Source organism: Panthera uncia, chromosome F2, assembly GCF_023721935.1.
Source record: "Panthera uncia isolate 11264 chromosome F2, Puncia_PCG_1.0, whole genome shotgun sequence".
NCBI lineage: Eukaryota > Metazoa > Chordata > Mammalia > Carnivora > Felidae > Panthera > Panthera uncia.
In genome coordinates, this window is record NC_064812.1 from 50,589,413 (window position 1) to 50,613,668 (window position 24,256).

Genomic DNA, 24,256 nt, shown 5'->3' on the forward strand with positions numbered 1-24,256 from the left:
GGATTCTATTCTAATTCTTGGAGGTAAATCTCATAATATTATAGGGAGTCTTGATGACTGGGTTCCCAGGTCTTTTTAACCCTCAGACTTGTCCATACTGAAGCTCTAGCAACTGACCAGTTACGATTCTGGTTTTCCTATCCCAGCATTAGCTGTCATTGCCATTTCAACTCATAAATCATTGCTCTGGTAAGCCATGATTTTATGTATTTTTTGTCTCCCTCCAATGTTGGAGGCAGTGTTTTCCCCTCTGAGGATCCAAGAGAGTTGTTGATTTTTGACTCTGTTCGGATTTTTCCATGTTGTTAAGATGGAGTGGTGACTTCCAGGCTTCTTACATGTGGAACTGGAAATCAGAAGTCTTTCCTTATCTTTTTATGGAACAGGACGTGATCAGGAACAGAGTACCGTGGTTATCCATGCAAAGACTTCTTTAGCTTGATCAGACAAATTGTATCAATTAATCTTCTTGCTACTAGATTGTTTAACTACTTACTAATCAACATAATTACCATGTCCATACTCTTCTATATATAATTTTATAAATACATCATTAGAAAACTTATCAAGTGCTATATATAATTCCAGTTACATGCTAAACACTTTTTATTCCTTATCTAGTAATCTCCTTAAAAAGAGAAATTATTTTGGTCAAGCATGACAGTTCATTTATTCAGTTAAGTTAAATTGTTGTTGAATATCTGATATTTACTTTCAGTGATAGATACTGGCAATATCAAAATTTGGTCCTTGCCCTCAAATAGTTTATATAATACTCAATTATATACAAAGCAATTGCTCCTGGGAAAAACATTCTAAACTTAAAAATAACCAATCAGTATTTTTCCTCATTGCAGAATAATGACAAATCAGGCAATATAATTACTTCAATTAAACTTGGGAAATAAAAACAATCTATGTGATAGTAACAAAGATCAAATATTATTGTGTTATATGTATGCACATGCATACACACACAGAGGGACACAAAAAAGATAAGGAGTGTTACTGGTGGAGAATGAACAGTCATGTTGATTTTGACAAAGAGTAGGGGTGAGTAGAGCATCTCTCTTAGATTTATCTTGTTGATGACTGACCAATGATCACCAAGCATTATGTTGTTTTCCCTATAAGGATTTGATTATAAACTATTCCAAAAAATAAAAAGAGATTGGCAGTGTGGTATAATGCATTCAGGTACTCACCTCATGTCAACAGATTTGTATTAATTTTTTTGGTAAAAATGTTGGTCAAATTCTAATTTTTTGCATGTCTCTTACTATCTGTGAGTCCTCAACGTTCATAAAGAAAGCGTTATGATAGTCCTAAGCAATTATCTGTAACTTTAACATTTACTTAAAATGCTGGTTCAGGGGTGCCTGGGTGGCTCAGTTGATTAAGCTTCCAACTTCAGCTTAAGTCATGATCTCGCGGTTCATGGGTTCAAGCCCTACATCAGGCTCTGTGCTGACAGCTCAGAGCCTGGAGGCTGCTTTGGATTCTGTGTCTCCCTCTCTTCTGTCCCTCCCCTGCTTGCACACTGTCTCTCTCTATCTCTCAAAAATAAACATTAAAAAATTTATTAAAAAACACCACTAGTTCATAGTTTTTAACTTTTAAGAATATTCTGTCACTATGTTGAGACTGGGAAAAGTATAATTATTTAATTAAATATATTGTATGTCTTTTAAATATTTAATTTTATAATTCTGTACATTTTATCATCTTTTATCATGGGATTTGAATTTGACATAGGACATTTAGAGGTAAACAAAAATAACTGGATAAATTGAGAAATAAAATTTATGATTCCAACAAAAAAATCTTGCACACATAATCAGACACACATGTAATTTTTTTATAAAGAATATGTACAGGGAAACCTGACTACAGTATGAAACATCAAAGAACATAGGATATGATCAACATTTTATTTGATATTATTTTATAACTTGTATGCATTTGTTTGCATCAGATGTACAGTAGAATTTCTGCTTCTGATTTTACTTTAAAATTAAATTCTCATATCATTCTGATCATCAAAATAGTTATCAATTTTCTTTACTTTAAAGATTTATGTTAGATATTTTGCAAGTCAAAAAGAATCTTAAATCCAATAATACTCGTGCTAAATAAATATATTCAGTTATCTTTCATTAAATGTGTTCTAATTGGTTTCCTACTTAGTAGATCTTTCAATCTATGAAAACTGTTTTCTGTGTGTAATTACACTTAGGATTTATTTTTATGCAAAATGTAAGTGCTTCTTTTGTGCATCTTTCTCCTTAATGGTTCCCTAGTTACAAATGTTATCAAATCATTGCCCTTTAAACAACCCTGGAATTCTTGGCAACTCTCCAACCTAATTTTGAACGTTTTAATTATTTTCTAATAAGCAAGAGTGCCATAGTCTCAAAGTATAAGGCAATATGGGTTCTACATCTAAAATATGCTCCAGTGAGGCAGCTAAACATGAAGTTGGGGCAACCAATAGTGCACAAAAAGCTACCAAAGCAGAAGAAACCAAAGTGGAAAAGGGCAACAGCTTCTTTTTGGAAGGCAGAACCCATGTTCAATTGTTTTTTTCTTAAGACACCTAGGATAGGAAGATGGTGGCGTAAGAGGACGCTGGGCTCACCACACGTCCTGCTGGTCACTTAGATTCCACCTACACCTGCCTAAGTAACCCAGAAAACCACCAGACTAGGAGAATGCCCATTCCGGAGCCAAGTGCAGACAAGAGGCCCATAGAAGAGGGTAGGAAGGGCGAGAGGCGGTGCCCTCTACATGGACTGGTGGGAGGGAGCCGGGCGGAGGGGCGGCCTGCCAGCCAAGCAGAGCCCCTGAGAGTGGCTTGCAAAAGTGGAGGGGCCGGATGGAGTGTGTTCTGACAGCAAACGGGACTTGACATCTGGAAGGTTATAAGCTAACAGCTCTGCTCGGAGAACGGGAGGGCTGGAGGACAATGGGAGGGAGAGTTGTTGAGCCCCGGAGGACAGAGCTCAGCTTGGCGGGGAACAAAGGCACTTGCCAGGGCGCCTCCTTCGCCCATCCCCCAGCCAAAACCCCAAAGGGAACCAGTTCCTGCCAGGGAACTTGCTTGCACCGCGCAAACACCCAAAGCTGTGCTTCTGTGGATCCATCCCTCCGGGGTGGTCTGATTCTCTCCAGGTGCCCCAGGGCCCCTCCCGAAGGGGATCTCCGAAGGAAAAGCAGCTGAGCCTGGCCCTCCCACCCCCGTGCACCTTGCCGATCCACCCCAGCTGAGATGCCAGATCCCCAGCATGTCTGGCAGTGTGCAAGTAGCCCAGATGGGCCACGCCACCCCACAGTGAATCCTGCCCTAGGAGAGGGGAAGAGAAAGCACACACCAGTTTGACTGTGGCCAGAGCGGTGGGCTGGGGGCAGACATCAGGTCTGACTGTGGCCCCGCCCACCAATGCAAGTTATTCAAGACAGCACAGAGGAAGTGGCCTGCAGTCCCGCACCACTCCAGGGACTATCCAAAATGACGAAATGGAGGAATTCCCCTCAAAAAAATGTCCAGGAAATAACAACAGCTAACGAACTGATCAAAAACGATTTAAACAATATAACAGGAAGTGAATTTAGAATAATAGTCATAAAATTAATCACTGGGCTTGGAAACAGTATAAAGGACAGCAGAGAATCTATTGCTACAGAGATCAAGGGACTAAGGAACAGCCAGGAGGAACTAAAAAATGCTATCAATGAGCTGCAAAATAAAATGGAGACAACCCTGGCTCGGATTGAAGAGGCAGAGGAGAGAATAGGTGAACTAGAAGGTAAAATTATGGAAAAAGAAGAAGCTGAGAAAAAGAGAGAAAAAAAAATCCAGGAATATGAAGGGAAAATTAGAGAACTAAGTGATGCACTAAAGAGAAATAATGTAGGCATAATTGGTATTACAGAGGAGGAAGAGAGAGGGAAAGGTGCTGAAGGTGTACTTGAAGAAATAATAGCTGAGAACTTCCCTGATCTGGGGAAGGAAAAAGGCATTGAAATCCAAAAAGCACAGAGAACTCCCTTCAGATGTAACTTGAATCGATCTTCTGCACGACATATCATAGTAAAACTGGCAAAATACAAGGATAAAGAGAAAATTCTGAAAGCAGCTAGAGATAAACACGCTCTAACATATAAAGGGAGACCTATAAGACTCGTGACTGATCTCCCTTTTGAAACTTGGCAGGCCAGAAAGGATTGGCACGAGATCTTCAATGTGTTGAACAGAAAAAAAAAATGCAGGCGAGAATCCTTTATCCAGCAAGTCTCTCATTTAGAATAGAAGGAGAGATAAAGGTCTTCCCAAACAAACAAAAACTGAAGGAATTTGTCACCACTAAACCAGCCCTACAAGAGATCCTAAGGGGGATCCTGTGAGACAAAGTACCAGAGACATCACTACAAGCATGAAACCTATGGACATCACAATGATTCTAAACCCATATCTTTCTATAATAACACTGAATGTAAATGGACTAAATGCACCAACCAAAAGACTTAGGGTATCAGAATGGATAAACAAAACAAGACCCATCTATTTGCTGTCTGCAAGAGACTCATCTTAGACCTGAGGACACCTTCAGATTGAGAGTGAGGGGATGGAGAACTATTTATCATGCCACTGGAAGTCAAAAGAAAGCTGAAGTAGCCATACTTATATCAGACAAACTAGACTTTAAATTAAAGGCTGTAACAAGAGATGAAGAAGGGCATTATATAATAATTACAGGGTCTATCCACCAGGAAGAGCTAACAGTTATAAATGTCTATGCGCCGAATACCGGAGCCCCCAAATATATAAAACAATCAGTCACAAACATAAGCAACCTTATTGATAAGAATGTGGTTGGGGCGCCTGGGTGGCGCAGTCGGTTAAGCGTCCGACTTCAGCCAGGTCACGATCTCGCGGTCAGTGAGTTCGAGCCCCGCGTCAGGCTCTGGGCTGATGGCTCGGAGCCTGGAGCCTGTTTCCGATTCTGTGTCTCCCTCTCTCTCTGCCCCTCCCCCGTTCATGCTCTGTCTCTCTCTGTCCCAAAAATAAATAAAAAACGTTGAAAAAAAAATTAAAAAAAAAAAAAAGAATGTGGTAATTGCAGGGGACTTTAACACTCCACTTACAGAAATGGATAGATCATCTAGACACATGGTCAATAAAGAAACAAGGGCCCTGAATGATACATTGGATCAGATGGACTTGACAGATATATTTAGAACTCTGCATCCCAAAGCAACAGAGTATACTTTCTTCTCGAGTGCACATGGAACATTCTCCAAGATAGACCACATACTGGGTCACAAAACGGCCCTTCATAAGTATACAAGAATTGAAATCATACCATGCATACTTTCAGACCACATTGCTATGAAGCTTGAAATCAACCACAGGAAAAAGTCTGGAAAACCTCCAAAAGCGTGGAGGTTAAAGAACACTCTACTAAAGAATGAATGGGTCAACCAGGCAATTAGAGAAGAAATTTAAAAAATATATGGAAACAAACGAAAATGAAAATACAACAATCCAAACGCTTTGGGATGCAGCAAAGGCAGTCCTGAGAGGAAAATAAATTGCAATCCAGGCCTATCTCAAGAAACAAGAAAGATCCCAAATACAAAATCTAACAGCACACCTAAAGGAAATAGAAGCAGAACAGCAAAGGCAGCCTAAACCTAGCAGAAGAAGAGAAATAATAAAAATCAGAGCAGAAATAAACAATATAGAATCTAAAAAAACTGTAGAGCAGATCAACGAAACCAAGAGTTGGTTTTTTGAAAAAATAAACAAAATTGACAAACCTCTAGCCAGGCTTCTCAAAAACAAAAGGGAGATGACCCAAATAGATAAAATCATGAATGAAAATGGAATTATTACAACCAATCCCTCAGAGATACAAACAATTATCAGGGAATACTATGAAAAATTATATGCCAACAAACTGGACAACCTGGAAGAAATGGACAAATTCCTAAACACCCACACGCTTCCAAAACTCAATCAGGAGGAAATAGAAAGCTTGAACAGACCCATAACCAGCGAAGAAATTGAATCAGTCATCAAAAATCTCCCAACAGATAAGAGTCCAGGACCAGATGGCTTCCCAGGGGAGTTCTACCAGATGTTTAAAGCAGAGATAATACCTATCCTTCTCAAGCTATTCCAAAAAATAGAAAGGGAAGGAAAACTTCCAGACTCATTCTATGAAGCCAGTATTAGTTTGATTCCTAAACCAGACAGAGACCCAGTAAAAAAAGAGAACTACAGGCCAGTATCCCTGATGAATATAGATGCAAAAATTCTCAATAAGATACTAGCAAATCGAATTCAACAGCATGTAAAAAGAGTTATTCACCATGATCAAGTGGGATTCGTTCCCGGGATGCAGGGCTGGTTCAACATTCGCAAATCAATCAACGTGATACATCACATTAATTAAAGAAAAGATAAGAACCATATGATCCTGTCAATCGATGCAGAAAAGGCCTTTGACAAAATTCAGCATCCTTTCTTAATAAAAACCCTCAAGAAAGTCGGGATAGAAGGAACATACTTAAACATCATAAAAGCCATTTATGAAAAGCCCACAGCTAACATCATCCTCAATGGGGAAAAACTGAGAGCTTTTTCCCTGAGATCAGGAACACGACAGGGATGTCCACTCTCACTGCTGTTGTTTAACATAGTGTTGGAAGTTCTAGCATCAGCAATCAGACAACAAAAGGAAATCAAAGGCATCAAAATTGGCAAAGATGAAGTTTAGCTTTCACTTTTTGCAGATGACATGATATTATACATGGAAAATCTGATAGACTCCACCAAAAGTCTTCTAGAAATGATACATGAATTTAGCAAAGTTGCAGGATACAAAATCAATGTACAGATTTCAGTTGCATTCTTATACACTAATAATAATGAAGCAACAGAAGGACAAATAAAGAAACTTATCCCATTCACAATTGCACCAAGAAGCATAAAATACCTAGGAATAAATCTAACCAAAGATGTAAAAGATCTGTATGGTTAAAACTATAGAAAGCTTATGAAGGAAATTGAAGAAGATATGAAGAAATGGAAAAACATTCCGTGCTCATGGGTTGGAAGAATAAATATTGTCAAAATGTCAATACTACCCAAAGCAATCTACACATTCAATTCAATCCCAATCAAAATTGCACCAGCATTCTTCTCGAAACTAGAACAAGCAATCCTAAAATTCATATGGAACCACAAAAGGCCCCGAATAGCCAAAGTAATTTTGAAGAAGAAGACCAAAGCAGGAGGCATCACAATCCCAGACTTTAGCCTCTACTACAAAGCTGTCATCATCAAGACAGCATGGTATTGGCACAAAAACAGACACATAGACCAATGGGATAGAATAGAAACCCCAGGACTAAACCCACAAACGTATGGCCAACTCATCTTTGACAAAGCAGGAAAGAACATCCAATGGAAAAAAGACAGTCTCTTTAACAAATAGTGCTGGGAGGACTGGACAGCAACATGCAGAAGATTGAAACTAGACCACTTTCTCACACCATTCACAAAAATAAATTCAAAATGGATTAAGGACCTGATTGTGAGACAGGAAACCATCAAAACCCTAGAAGAGAAAGCAGGAAAAGACCTCTCTGACCTCAGCTGTAGCAATTTCTTACTTGACACATCCCCAAAGGCAAGGGAATTAAAAGCAAAAATGAATTACTGGGACCTTATGAAGATAAAAAGCTTCTGCACAGCAAAGGAAACAACCAACAAAACTAAAAGGCAACCAACAGAATGGGAAAAGATATTTGCAAATGACATATTGGACAAAGGGCTAGTATCCAAAATCTATAAAGAGCTCACCAAACTCCACACCCGAAAAACAAATAACCCAGTGAAGAAATGGGAAGAAAACATGAATAGACACTTCTCTAAAGAAGACATCCAGATGGCCAACAGGCACATGAAAAGATACTCAACGTCACTGCTTATCAGGGAAATACAAATCAAAACCACATTCAGATATCACCTCACGCCAGTCAGAGTGGCCAAAATGAACAAATCAGGAGACTATAGATGCTGGTGAGGATGTGGAGAAATGGGAACCCTCTTGCACTGTTGGTGGGAATGCAAATTGGTGAAGCCGCTCTGGAGAACAGTGTGGAGGTTCCTCAAAAAATTAAAAATAGACCTACCCTATGACCCAGCAGTAGCACTGCTAGGAATTTACCCAAGGGATACAGGAGTGCTGATGCATAGGGGCACTTGGACCCCAATGTTTATAGCAGTACTCTCAACAGTAGCCAAATTATGGAAAGAGCCTAAATGTCCATCAACTGATGAATGGATAAAGAAATTGTGGTTTATATACACAATGGAGTGCTACGTGGCAATGAGAAAGAATGAAATATGGCCCTTTGTAGCAATGTGGATGGAACTGGAGAGTGTTATGCTAAGTGAAATAAGCCATACAGAGAAAGACAGATACCCTATGTTTTCACTCTTAGGTGGATCCTGAGAAACTTAACAGGAACCCATGGGGGAGGGAAAGGAAAAAAAAAAGAGGTTAGAGTGGGAGAGAGCCAAAGCATAAGAGACTCTTAAAAACTGAGAACAAACTGAGGGTTGATGGGGGGGTGGGAGGGAGGGAAGGGTAGGTGATGGGCATTGAAGAGGACATCTTTTGGGATGAGCACTGGGTGTTGTATGGAAACCAATTTGACAATAAATTTCATATATTGAAAAAAAAGACACCTAGGATATAATAATTTTTAAAACACTCTGTAGATTGTTATCTGATTGCTTCCTCCCCTTTAATTTGTAAATTGATTTAATCTGGGCTCTCAAGAGACACAGTGATTTTCTGAACCATCAGTGCAATTACCTATCAAAGTTTGAAATAGTTTATGAAATGACATTGCTTAAAGAAGGCAATTCTTTCAAAATTAAACGAGGTCAAGATAACAATCATAACAATCATGTAATGACGGTAGAATGTAAGGTCCATTACTTAAAACATTTGGGTAAAATAATATCAGGTACAGTAGGAACAGAATTCACCATATAAGTAAAAACACTTAGTGTAAAAATTTTTTTCCTGATGTTCATTGTTGGGTAATAAGAATAACAAAAATATGAAAATTATGACTCTAAATATTTGGAAAAATCACACAATTTTTAAAGGCTGAGAGTAGTTACTATCAGTATTGGTTATATGGTATAGTGTCACTGCAATATATGAATGCACTTGCATTTGTTAGTTTCACCGGGAACATCATTTGATATTAGTAATCAGATACTCTAGCTAGTGTTTTTCAAAATTAGAACTTCATTACTTGAACATTTATGAAACACTTGACCTTTAACTAGATAACATTTTTAAGCACTGCAAACTATTTATTTATTTATTTATCTATCTATTTATTTATTTATTTATTTTTTAGAGAAAGAGAGCACAAGTCGGGGAGAGGGGCAGAGAGAGAATCTTAAGCAGGCTACATGCTCATGATGAAGCCTGAGGCAGGGTTTGATCCCATGACCTGGCATCATGACCTGAGCCGAAATCAAGAGTCAGTTGCTCAACCAACTGAGCTACCCAGGCGCTCCTAAATTTTTTAATTAATATAGAACATGGAATATTTTGACATCATAATTGTATGATTATGTTATTAATTTTTATATGTTGAGGTTTCATGAAAATTATTATTTTAATTATAATTACATTTATTTTAAATTTAGTTTCAATTTTAGTAAAAAACAATGATTGTCATTTTTATAAAATAATGGAATGCTTTTATTAGCCATTCTTTGCAAAATACTTTTTCCTTTCTATGTCCAAAGCTTCCTCTTTTCTTTCTTTTTTTATTATTAATATTTTTTTTTATTTTAGAGAGAGTACAAGTAGGGGAGAGGGAAAAAAGGAGAGAGGGAAAGAATCTGAATCCCCACAGAGCCTTATGCCGGGCATAATCCCACATTCTTGGGATCATGACCTGAGCCAAAATCAAGAGACCCTGGGACCTTTTGGCTGTTGTGAATATCGTCTGTATAAACGTGGGTGGACAAATGTTTGTTTGAGTCACCTCTCAATTCTTTGGAGTAGAGAATGAGAAGTGGAATTGCTGGATCATGTGGTAATTCTATGTGTAATTTTTTGAGGGACTGCCATTCTGTTTTCCACAGGGGCCAAACCAATACATTTCCTCCAGCAATGAATACAGAGGCCTCTCATATCTCCACATTCTCGCTAACATTTGTTACTTACTTTTTTTTTTTTTAATACATTCATACTAATGGGTATGAGGTGGTATGGGATAATTTTGAATATGATTCTATTCATTCTATTGCTAACGAATATAAAGTTATAAAATCCAAAATGAGTAGATAGACATAAAATCATTTAAGCAATTAAAAGCGAAAATTTAAATCAACCATAGTTTTTGCACAAAATATCTGGGACTACGTTGAAGACATCTGTATTATTTCTGTGTCATATATTAACACATTATTGCTGTGTAATTGTTGTTGCATAATATTTCACATGAGGCTTCTATTTATGAATAAAAATAGAAAATGATGAGGCAGAGGATTTAGAAGTAGTTTAGATTGAAAATGGAATTGTGGTAGGTCTTTTCACATATATGTCCAATGGATCTGCTATTGCACATGTCCTTTGTAATGTGACATGTATCTTCTCCTGTCAAGTAAGTAGGTAGTCACTTTCCTTTGGTCCAGAATAGTTTCTCCAGCTGACCAAAGACTCTCCAAGTAAAATATTGCTACTCAGTAAAGTTTACATCTGTTTTATGTCCATTAGCCCCTTTAAGATCTCAGAAAAATCTGAGGGGTGTCTGGGTGGCTCGGTCAGTTGAGCATCCGATTTTGGCTCAGGTCATGATCTTGCAGTTCATGAGCTTGAGCCCTGCATCAGGCTTGCTCCTCTCAGCCCATAGCCCGCTTCAAATCTTCTGTCCCTCTCTCTCTCTGTCCCTCCCCTGCTTTTGCTCTCTCTCTCTCTCTCTCTCTCTCTCTCTCTCAAAAATAAATAAATAAACATTTAAAAAATGATGTCAGAAAAATTTCAGATGGTTCCCTGTAGACCTTCTCAGCTAGACATAAGGACTTCTGAGAATCTGGATGACATTTTCCCAAATATTCTCACACGTACAAAATAGAACTCTGCCTTGGCGAAATTAATAGATATTGTTTTTAGTGAGTGAAGTGAATCATAATAGTATTTATAGAAAAATCTACAAATTTTTAAGAGCTCTGTACTGTCTAAAATACCACCTAACTGGCTAAAAGGAACAGAGATAGTTCAAAATGCAAAGAGCTCCCAATTTCTAAGGAAAAGAAGCAGGCTGAGAGAACTATTCACTGTACATACTAGCTATTTCTTCTAGGAAAGGAGAGATGACTGAAGTAAAGGCAAAAATCTTTGAAAAACGATGGATTAGGGGCCAGACCCACAATCTACTTGACTTTCAAGTCGGGGGGATGGTAACGTGTGTCCAACTATATTTAGAATTGCCATGGACCTATGACAAATCGCTGCTTTCTTTAAAATGCAAGTGTCTGTTGCAATTATTTTATCTGTGCTTCATCAGTGTGTGTTGCAGGCAAATGATCTGCCTTTTTATTTCACATGTCTCTGGATCAAGAGCAACTGAACCCAAGCAGCTGCATCCAGGAAACCTCAGGCACATATGGACATAATTTAGATAATGACATTCTGGATTTTGAGGCAATGCCTTCAGGGTATCAGACTTCTGGAGGAGGGAGGGGTGTATTTTGAATGCGTATAAATTGCTATGGCCAGAGGGTAGACAATGGTAGAATTTTTCCAAAGATGTGCACACCTATCCCTCTTGCCCAGCATGGCTGTTTGCTATGTGAATTTGCTACTCCTCCCATTAATGAGTGGAATGTACTTCCCTTCCCTTTAAATTTATGCAGGCCTTGTATCTTGTTTCTACCAACAGAATACAGTACAAATGATATTGTGTAATTGTTGGCTTTATTATTTAAGAGACCTTGCAGCTTCCATTTTCACTCTTTCATTTTTAGTCAGGCTGCCCACCATGTAAAGAAACTTCAGGTAGACTTCTTAATGAGGATATGTTCTTGGAGAGGGGAGAGGCAGAGAGGGAGATGGGGAGGAGGTGGGGAGATTGATGGACTGATTATGTCCAGGAGAACCTAGAGACCGCAGCCAACTCTTAGCTGAATGTAGCTGCGTGAGTGACTTCAGTGGAAACCATGTGAAGTAAAAAAGTAGAACTTGTCGACTAAATACAGCTAAATTTTGGAGTGGTTTTTATACAGCAAGAGATAACTGAAAAAAGATTTGTTTATCTTAATCTTTGGAAGAGATGGTGGGGGTGGTGGGAACATATGTCTTCTTTCACTTATGGCTTATATTTTCCAAAATAGAAATATTTTCACTTCTGGATGAGAGTAGAAATGTTATGGGCAGTATTATGGAGAAGATTTAAAAGCATGCTTGTACTATGGCATAGTTAACTTCCTTCCTTCTTTATTTAGTTTTAGCAGCAAATTAGCAAATTGACTGCTAAACTTACTGTAGTAATTTCTTTAGAATAGCATCCACATCCTTTTCTTTATTAGTATACTGATGATTATTCCATTGCTATTGCTTGATTCAGGCTCTAAGAACCCAAGAAATTCAATTTTTTTGGAACCAGAACTAAATATTGTTGTTGTTTTTTCCAGCTTTATTTGATATATAAAAGATTATAAAATGTTTTAAAATAACGAATTAATGTGACACCTTATCAGTCTTAAACTGCAAATTTCCAATAGCCATCCATCTATTCCTAAAGTAATATATGATTTAAAAATCACAGGATTATAATTGGCACAGGAACTCAGTGAAATGGAATAGCTTTCCTGACTACATGAAATCCAAATTTGTTTCATTGGAAATGGATCAAATTGTTATTTCAGGATAAAAGGGAAATTCTAGTGAAATCTAAAAGATAAATTGCAGGAAATAAATTACAACTCTACCGTTTTTTTCTCATAATATCTATTTACTTAACCCAGATTGAATTAACTTCTTTATCTTTTTAAAATTTGATCACATATTAACTTACTGGATATGCTCATCAAGAGAAGTTAAAAGATACTGACAATTTCATAGATTGTCAAATCTCATTTTAGAAGATTCCTTTAGTTAATGTTGATTTGATATTATGAGTCAAAAATATTTCTCTTTTGGGTTGCTACATTTTAATTTAAGATGTATATAATCTCTTTAGGCATCTTTAAAATCTCTTCTAAATGATAATGATTACATACCAAATTATATTTGGTATTATATTCCAAAATAGAACGATAACATGAAGCCTTTTAGATGTTTCACATTCTCATAGGTCTTTTAAAAATGAAAGGATAGATTGTTAATTTTTTTAGTTTATTCATTTTGAGAGAGAGAGAGAGAGAGAGAGAGAGAGAGAGAGAGAGAGACAAGGAGAACAATTGAGGGAGGGGTAGAGAGAAAGAAAGGGAGAGAATCCCAAGGAGGTTCCACACTGTCAGCACAGAGCCCAATGCAGGGCTTGAACCCACGAACCTTGAGATCATGACCTGAGCCAAAACCAAGAGTCAGATGCTTAACAAACTGAGCCACCCAGACACCCCAATTATTAGTTTAGAGAAAAAACCTAGAAGTTGTCTTTTTTGAACTTTGTCCTATTAAGTATTTAATTTATTATCAATAAAAGATTAATATCTCAGGGTGACTGGGTGGCTCAGTCTGTTCCGCAGCTGACTTCGGCTCAGGTCATGATCTTGTGGTTTGTGAGTTCGAGCCCCGCGTTGGGCTCTGTGCTGACAGCTCAGAGCCTGGAGCCTGCTTTGGATTCTGTCTCCCTCTCTCTCTGACCCTCCCCCGCTCACACTCTGTGTGTGTGTGTGTCTCTCTCTCTCTCAAAAATAAATAAACATTAAAAAAAGGATTAATATCTAAGGGGTCATATGGTTTCCTACCACTTTTCAACATCAAAAGTCTTCATTCCTATGTAGTAGGAAAAACATTGCTCCTCAACACATCACCTGGTGCTCACTATATCGAATCTCTGTAAGTTAAAAAAATTTTTTTGATGTTTATTTATTTTTGAGAGAGACAGAGACAGAATGCGAGTGGGTTGGGGCAGAGGGAGAGGGAGGCACAGAATGTGAAGCAGGCTGCAGGCTCCGAGCTGTCAGCACAGAACCTGACGTGGGGCTCGAACTCATGAGCTGTGAGATCATGACCTGAGCTGAAGTCGGACGTTCAACCAACTGAGCCACCCAGGCACCCCATGTAAGTTATATTTTAGTTATTATGTATGCATGAATTTTTAAATACATTTTTGATCTTCCTACAGTGCTTAAGTGTGACTAGAAGAAATTGAACTGGACTAAAAGAGAAAATCTCAATGATGTTGCTATTTGAATGGTAATTATAATTATATTATCAAGTTTAGACAAAAGACATCATCCTCTCAAAGAAGGTAAACATAGCCAATACATTATAGGGTAGGGTGTTTCATTACTGTACTTTTTGAAAGAGGTATTATTATAAAAGCTAATTAAGCCTGGGTGGCACCCCAAGCTTCTGACTCTTGATCTCAGCTTAGGTCTTGATCTCAAGGTCACGAGTTCTCAGGGTCTCAGAGTCATGGATGTGAGGCCTACTTAAAAAAAAAATAATAATGAAGAAATAGCCTTAAACAAATGCTGACTGTAGCTATAATATAAAAATATAGTAAATATAACTAAACTATACCTAAGTATAACTTAAAATGAGAGCCAGGAGAAAATAAAATTTTGCTAAAGATGAAGTGATGTCAGAAAGACAAAGGAGGAGGTTAGAGATGAGAATAGTAGTATTATCCCTATAAACAAAGCAAATTAAATAATGTGGGCTGAGCATCACCAGAATAAAGAAAATTCTCAGTTTTGATGTAATGTTGGAAAGAGCCAAAGAAGGGAGTACTTCTCAAATCTGTTTGAATGATAGGCAGTCCTAGTAATCCTTGGGCACCACCGTCAAAATAGATGTATTTTTTTCTAGCATGTGAAAATGGAGTTCTTTCACTGTTATGAAATATGACTATATTAAATAGTCAAATAAATTCATGACCTAGAGAATATGTTTTAGAAAAAATCACTAGCTTTCATCCAAGCCTGCTGAATGGATCCAATTTTTCCATGAATATTTACTTGCTTTTTGTTCATTCTCTTTTGCCATCTGCTAGAACTTGCTATAAGGAAAGTGGCAGAAATCATCAATGCTTAAGACAAAAATTTAAATAGAAAAAACTTAAAATTGGGGATATTCTCTTCAATAAATATTTTCCCTGTGGTTACAAAGAGGCTCGTTATTAGAGGTATTATCAAAATAAATTTAAGTGTTCCACATCTTTTGGTTTATACCCACGGCTAGATAACACAAGAACTCCTCAATTAACATTCAAAATTCAGCAAATATTCAAATTAATTTGCAACAGCTAATTATATTTTAAAATTATATGAAAAATTCTTTGACTTTTAATAAATGCTGTATGAGTACTGTAATCAAATGGAGTTGAATTTACATCCTAGCTTTTTTATTAAATGTTCTTGGATGATTATTTAATCTCTCTGAGATTCTGTTTCCTCATCTATACAATTATCATGTTAATGCTGATTCTCATGAATTTTGTCATGATCAAATGAGTTGAGGTAGTAGTAGCCTATAGGTTTATATAAACTCAGCAAATATCAAATCCTGAAAATGATTTGCAGATTTTTACCAAAAACTCTATCATAACCATAATCTCAAGAATTATTCTTTCTGAGTTGGAACTATTACTAAATCATAATATCTTTATGATAGTTTTCCTTTGATACATATTAGGAAGCATTCAGATACTTTCATTTTCTAATACCCAGTATAATTTTACTCTCTAGAATCAATAATACATTGATATTGGTCATACGTTCAATTGGACAGTAAATATTTACTAGTTTTAATTTTGTACCAGATACAAGGTTTTGGCCCTGTAATCACAAATATCATTCAATTGGATGCATCTTTCCCAGAAGTTTAGTAATTTAATACATTCCCTTCCTCAGCCCTCATTGCCCAGTTATTTTGCTAGTCCTCTGTATTATTATTTCCTGCTTTGTAGAAGATTAGTTGGCCATATATTTGTGGGTCTATTTCTGGTTTCTCCATTCTCTTCCATTGATCTATATGTCTGTTTTCGTGCAAGTGACATACTGTCTTGATGACTACAGCTTTGAAATTATAGTTTGAAATCCAGAATTGTGATGCCTCCAGTTTTTTGTTTTTTGTTTTTTGTTTTTTTGGTTTTTTTCAGGATTGCTTTGGCAATTTGGGGTCTTTTTTTTGGTTCCATAAAAAATTTTAGGATTGTTCATTCTAGTTCTGTGAAGAATGCTGGTGGTATTTTGAGAGGGATTGCATTAAATGTGTACATGATTTTGAGTAGTATAGACATTTTAACAATGTTTTTTATTCCAATCCAAGAGCATGGAATGCTTTTCCATTTCTTTGTGTCTTCTTCAATCTCTTTCATCAGTGTTCTATAGTTTTCAGAGAACAGATCCTTTCCTCTTTAGTTATGTTTATTCCTAGGTGTCTTATTGTTTTGGGTGTAATTGTAAATGAGATTGATTCTTTGGTTGTTTTTTGTTTTTTTGCTGCTTTGTTATTGGTGTGTTATAGAAATGCAACAGATTTATGCATGTTGATTTTATATTCTGCAACTTGGCTGAATTCATCTGTGAGTTCTAGCAATTTTTTGACAGAGGTTTTTGGGTTTTTGACATAGAGTATAATGTCACCTGCAAACAGTGAAAGTTTGACGTCTTTCTTGCTGACTTGGATGCCTTTTATTTCTTTCTGTTGTCTGATTACTGAGGCCAGGACTTCCAGTACTATTTAAAAATAACAATGGTGAGAGTGGACATCCTTGTCTTTTTCTTGACTGAAGAGAAAAAAAAGCTCTCCATTTTTTCCTGTTGAAGATGATATTAATTGTGGGTCTTTCATATGTGGCCTTTATGATATTGTGGTATGTTCCTTCTATCCCTACTTTGTTGAGGATTTTTATCAAGAAAGGATGCTGTATTTTGTCAAATGTTTTTTCTATATCTATTGACCGAATCATATGGTTCTTATCCTTTCTTTAATGTGGCATAACACATTTGATTGATTTGCAAATATTGAACAAGCCCTGCAGTCCAGGAATAAATCACACAGGATCATGGTGTGTAATTATTTTAATATACTGTTGATTTGATTTGCTAGTATCTTGTTGAGAATTTTTGCATCCAGTGTCATCAGAGATATTGGCCTGTAATTCTCCTTTGTAGTGGGGTCTTCATCTGGTTTTGGAATCAAGGAAGTGCTAGCTTCATAGAATGAGTTTGGAAGATTTTCTTCCACTTCTATGTCTTGGAACAGTTGGAGAAGGATAGGTATTAACTCTTCTTTAAATGTCTGGTAGAATTTTCCTGGGAAGGCATGTGGCCCAGGGCTCTTGTTTGTTGGGAGATTTTTGACTGCTGATTCAATTTCCTTGCTGGTTATGAATCTGTCCAAATTTTCTATTTCTTCCCATTTCAGTTTTGGTAGTCTGTATGTTTCTAGGAATTTGTCCATTCCTTCCAGACTGCCCAATTTGTTGGCATACAATTTTTCATAGTATTCTCTTATAATTGTTTGTATTTCTGTGGCATTAACTGTGATCTCTCTTCTTTCATTCGTGATTTTATCTATTTGGGTCCTTTCTCTTTTCTTTTTGATATGTCTAGCTAGGGGTTTATCAATTTTGTTTATTCTTTCAAAGAACCAGCTCTTGGATTCATTGATCTTTTCTACTGGTTTGTTTTGTTGTATCGTTTGTTTCTGCTCTAATTTTTATTATTTCTATTCTCCTGCTGGCCTTAAGCTTTATTTACATTTCCTTTTATAGCTCCTATAGGTGTAAGGTTATATTTGGGAACTTTCTTATATCTTGAGGTAGGCCTGCATTGCAATATACTTTCCTCTTAGGATTGACTTTGCTGAATCTGAAAGGGTTTTTGACTTTCATATTTTCATTTTCATTTTCTTCCATGTATTTTTTTTTTATTTTTTTATTTTTTTATTTTTTATTTTTTTTTAATTTTTGGGACAGAGAGAGACAGAGCATGAACGGGGGAGGGGCAGAGAGAGAGGGAGACACAGAATCGGAAGCAGGCTCCAGGCTCCGAGCCATCAGCCCAGAGCCTGACGCAGGGCTCGAACTCACAGACCGCGAGATCGTGACCTGGCTGAAGTCGGACGCTTAACCGACTGCGCCACCCAGGCGCCCCTCTTCCATGTATTTTTAATTTCTTATTTAGCTTCCTGGTAACCCATTCATTTTTTTTAATGTACTTTAAGACAATTTTATTTATTTATTTTGAGAAAGGGAGAGAGGGCATTGGGGGAGACAGAGAAGGATAGAGGGAGAGAGACATAATCCCAAGCAGGCTCTGCAGTGTCAGCATGAAGCCTGATGCATGGCTTGAACCCATGAACCATGAGATCATCACATTAGCCAAATCAAGAGTCAGTCACTTAAGCAACTGAGTCGCCCAGGTGCCCCTAACCCATTCATACTTTAGTAGAATATTCTTTAACTTCCATGTATTTGAGGGCTGTCCAATTTTTTTTCTTGTGGTTGACTTCAACTTTCATAGCATGGTGATCTGAGAATATGCATGGATGATCTTGATCTTTTTGTACATATTGAGTGCTGATTTGTGACCCAGTATGTGACCTATTCTGGAGAATGTTCCACATGTACTCAAGAAGAGTGTGTATTCTGCTGCCCTGGATGAAATGTTCTGAGTATATATGTTAAGTCCATCCGGTCCAGTGTGTCATTTAAAGCCATTGTTTCCTTGGCTGATTTTCTGCTTAAATGAATTGTCCATTGTTGTAAGTGGGGTGTCAAAGTCCCCTACTATTATTGTATTATTATCAATGAGTTCATTTATGTTTGTTATTAATTGATTTATATATTTGGGTGTTCAAGTTGGGGGCATAAATATTTACAATTGTTAGATCTTGATGGATAGATTCCTTAATTTTGATATAATGGCCTTCTTCATCTCTTGTTACTGTCTTTAGTTTAAAATCTAGTTAGTCTGATATAAGTATGGCTACTCTGGCTTTCTTTTCACATTAATTAGCATGATAGATGGTTCTCTATCCCTTCATTTCCAATCTGCAGGTATCTTTACGTCTAAAATGAGTCTCTTGTAGGTAGCATATAGATGAGTCTTGTTTTTTAATCCATTCTGATACCTTATGTCTTTTGATTGGAGCATTTAGTCCATTTGCATTTAGACTGATTATTGAAAGATATGAATCTACTGCCATTGTGTTACCTGTAGAGTTGGTGTTTGTGGTGGTATTCTCTGGTCTTTTATAGTCTTTGTTGCTTTGGTCTCCTGTTGTTGTTGTTGTTGTTGTTGTTGTTGTTGTTGTTGTTTTCCCACTCAAAGAATCCCCCTTATGATTTCTTCCAGGGCTGTTTTAATGGTCATGAGCTCTTTTAGTTTTTGTTGTCTGGGAAACTCTATCTCTCCTTCTAATCTGAATGACAGCCTTGCTGGATAAAGAATTCTTGGCTGCATATTTTTCCCATTCAGCACATTGATATTTCCTGCCACTCCCTTCTGGCCTGCCAAGTTTCAGTGGACAGGTCTGCTGCTAACCTTATGTGTCTTTCCTTGTAGGTTAAGGACTTTTTGTCCCTAGCTGCTTTTAGAATTCTATCTTCATCTTTGTAGTTTGCAAGTTTCATTATGATATGTCCTGGTGTTGCCCTGTTTTTGTTGAATTTGAGGTGAGTTCCTCTATGCCTCTCTGAGTTGAATGCCTGTTTCCTTCACCAGATTAGGGAAGTTCTCAGCTATAAGTTGTTCAAATAAACCTTTTGTCCCTTTCTCCTGTTCTTCTTCTTCTGGGACTACTATGATAAGGATATTGTTTTGTTTTATGGAATCATTGAGTTCCCTAAGTCTCCCTTTGTGATCTAGTAGTTTTTCCCCCCCTCTTTTCAGCTTCATTATTTTCCATAATTTTAGCTTTTGTACTACCTATTCTCTCCTCTGCTTCTTCAGTCCTCTTTGTAACTGTATCCAGTGGATATTGCATCTCAGTTACAGCATTTTTTATTTCAGCAAGACTAGTTTTTAGGTCTTTGATCTCTGGAGCACAGGTTTCTCTAATGTCTTTTATTCATTTTTTCAAGCCAAGCTAGTAGTCTTATGACTGTTGTTCTAAATTCTTATTTAGATGTATTGTTTATATCTGTTTTACTTATATCTGGTTGTGATTTCTTCTTGGTAATTCTTTTGGGGAGAATTCCTTTGTTTTGTCATTTTGGCTAAGTTTCAGTATTTTGAGTGTTTTAAAAGTTTGTTATGTTTCCTGTACCTGAGAGTAATGCTATAATAAAAAGAGGTCATACACTGTCCAGGACCTGACACTTCTGGAAGAGTTTCTGGTGTATGCTGTGTGCATTCTTCTGTTGCATTTTGGCTGCTCTTTCCCACTTGTCAGTCCTTTGCAGAGCTCCTCCTTCCTTGCAGTGGGGAGTGTTTGGACCTTTGACTAGGTGTGCTTTGACTTGTTAGTTCAGATAAGCCTGGAAAAAAAAGATAAGGAAGAAAAATATTGATTCCTCACAAAAAAGAGAAAAGGAAAAGGAATGAAAAAAAATCACACAGACAATAAAAAAACTATAAGCATGATTCCAAAGAAAAAGAAAGAAAAAAAAAAGAGAAAAAAGAAAGGAATAGAAAAGAAAAAAAAAAAAAAAAAAAAGGAAACCTGATTTCCCCCCCCCCCCACCCAAAGAGAAAAGGAAATGAAAAAACAAACAAACTAATAAACAAAAAACTGTGAGCCTGATTCCGAAAGATAAAGAGAGAAAAGAAAAAAAAAAAAAGTAAGCCTGGTCCTGTTTCAACCAGAACTGCAGGGGTCGTTTTGAAGCACTCTCTTTTCAGTACACTTGGTACACGTGGGGTGCTGCCTGTGGTGGCCTTCTGGATGAGAGGCCTGCTCCATTGGCTCAGAGCCAATCTTGCCCCAGTAAATAAGCAGTTGCTGGGCAGAGGGGGACGGGATTTCGTGTAAGCCTTCTGCCTCCCTTGGGGACCTCTGTGTTGCTCTCTGAAGTGCCACTGTGTTGGTATTTGGGGGGAAATGGCTATCTCCCAAGCTCTTGGACAGGGGATATCACATCCCCTGCTCTTCAGGCAGCTCTCATAGGATAACAGGGGTGGCCAGCTTGCCCTGCACCATAGTTCTGTATTTTTTCTTTGGCGCAGAGCTGGGATTCAAAACTCGAAATATTAAAGAATCTGGCAGCACAGGGACCCACCCTCCCGTGAGAAGATTCTCCACCCTGTGTCTGATGTCCTTTCTCCCAGAAAAAGTCCCATACCTGCCAAGTGTTTGGAATCTATGTTGTAGCATCGCTAAAAGCAGTGACAAGGTTATATGCCTTCTGCCTACATCCCTCGTATATCTTTTTAAACACATTCTTGTTAATGTTTTGTTCTATTTTTGAAAACGGTCTTAACTGATTTGCAAGGGTTATTTATGTTTTGATTTCTTAGGTTATATGAATTTGCAATATTTTCTCCCATTGTTGGGCTTCTTTCTACACTCTCTTAATGGTGTAAAAGAAAATTCTCCATGGCATTTCTATACATCTGGAATCAGCTTTTATTTCAGACTATTCAAGACTGTATAGGAAACAGCTTTGGAAAATAGAGATGGTGTCTCCCTTTAGATCAAAAGGAAGCTTTATTTCTTGATTAAGAATAAGAAGATAATGTCTCCTTCTGGGAATAGTTTGACCACAATAGTATCAGCTTTCTTATAAGACTAGGATATTTCTTAACTTGGTTCCACTCCTGTAATGCATCCCATTGCTTTTTTTTTTATATATATGAAATTTATTGTCAAATTGGTTTCCATACAACACCCAGTGCTCATCCCAAAAGGTGCCCTCCTCAATACCCATCACCCACCCTCCCCTCCCTCCCACCCCCCATCAACCCTCAGTTTGTTCTCAGTTTTTAAGAGTCTCTTATGCTTTGGCTCTCTCCCACTCTAACCTCTCTCTCTTTTTTTTCCCTTCCCCTCCCCCATGGGTTCCTGTTAAGTTTCTCAGGATCCACCTAAGAGTGAAAACATAGGGTATCTGTCTTTCTCTGTATGGCTTATTTCACTTAGCATAACACTCTCCAGTTCCATCCACATTGCTACAAAGGGCCATATTTCATTCTTTCTCATTGCCACGTAGCACTCCATTGTGTATATAAACCACAATTTCTTTATCCATTCATCAGTTGATGGACATTTAGGCTCTTTCCATAATTTGGCTATTGTTGAGAGTGCTGCTATAAACATTGGGGTCCAAGTGCCCCTATGCATCAGCACTCCTGTATCCCTTGGGTAAATTCCTAGCAGTGCTACTGCTGGGTCATAGGGTAGGTCTATTTTTAACTTTCTGAGGAACCTCCACACTGTTCTCCAGAGCGGCTGCAACAGTTTGCACTCCCACCATCAGTGCAAGAGGGTTCCTGTTTCTCCACATCCCCTCCAGCATCTATAGTCTCCTGATTTGTTCATTTTGGCCACTCTGACTGGCATGAGGTGATAGGTGAGTGTGGTTTTGATTTGTATTTCCCTGATGAGGAGCGACGTTGAGCATCTTTTCATGTGCCTGTTGGCCATCTGGATGTCTTCTTTAGAGAAGTGTCTATTCATGTTTTCTGCCCATTTCTTCACTGGGTGATTTGTTTTTCGGGTGTGGAGTTTGTTGAGCTCTTTATAGATTTTGGATACTAGCCCTTTGTCCGATATGTCATTTGCAAATATCTTTTCCCATTCTGTTGGTTGCCATTTAGCTTTGTTGATTGTTTCCTTTGCTGTGCAGAAGCTTTTTATACCATTGCTTTTTCAGGCGTCTCCTAGTGAGTCACATTGTTCATTGGACATTGGGGATTAGGGAGCCAATACAGGTGATACTGTGCTGTCTGTTGCTATTGTGCTGGGTAATAAACTGTCCTTTGTATTTGACCCGGTAGCTTCTGCCTTCTGTAAGTATCCTTACATCTCTAATAATTTTTAATTTATATATTTTGAGACCATGTTAATTAGTATATTTTACATTGAATATCTTCTGGGTTGATTGGTTCTTATATTGTTTTAAAATACACTTCTTTATCTCTCATAATGTCTGTTATGTTGTCTGCTTTGTCTAATATTTGTATCAGCATATAGTTGATTCTTTTTAATCAAACATGATTTAAAAATGTTTAATGTTTATTTATTTTTGAGAGAGAGAGAGACAGAGCATAAGCGGGGGAGGGGCAGTAGGAGAGGGAGACACGGAATCCAAAAGTCTCCAGGCTTTGAGCCCTCAGCACAGAGCCCCATGCATGGCTCAAACTCATGAGCCATGAGATCATGACCTGAGCCGAAGTTTGACACTTACCTGATTGAGCCACCCAGGTGTCCCCAAACATGATTTTTTAAAAACTTTGGTACATTTGTTTTGTTACACTGAATGTACACATTGATGAATTTGTATTTATATCTACTATCTATTCGTTTTTTGTTTGTTTGAAATTCTGTTTTCTGCCTTTTTGTCTTCTTTTCAGTTTTTCAAGGTTTGTTATGTCCTTGTTTCAACAATCCAGTCTGAAAATTTTTATTTTTTAATTTATATAGTTAGTGTATTTTCCCCTCAATTTGTGTTTAAATCTACCATCTGATTATTTGTGCTATATTTTTCCACCAGCTTTATATTTCCTTTTTTTTTTCCATTTTGTTCATTCTTTGGATAAAATTAAGCATTTTTGATATTCATCCTCTCATCATGGTTGTAAAATATTGTTTGAGTGGTTTACATGAGAAATTACTATATGTATTATTGATTTATCAAAGCCCGATTTAACTTAATGCTTTTAACGCTCCCTTGACAATGCAGGGACTTTAAAACATTTTAATTCCATTTATCGCCTCCTGAGTTGTCTGCCGTTTGTCATTTACTTTAATTATTCACAATTTTAAATGCACTCAAGACAGTAATGTTGTTACATGTAATCAGTATTCATTTAGATATAGCTACATATTTAATTTTTAACTCTTTATTTCTTTCTGATCTCCGGCTTTCA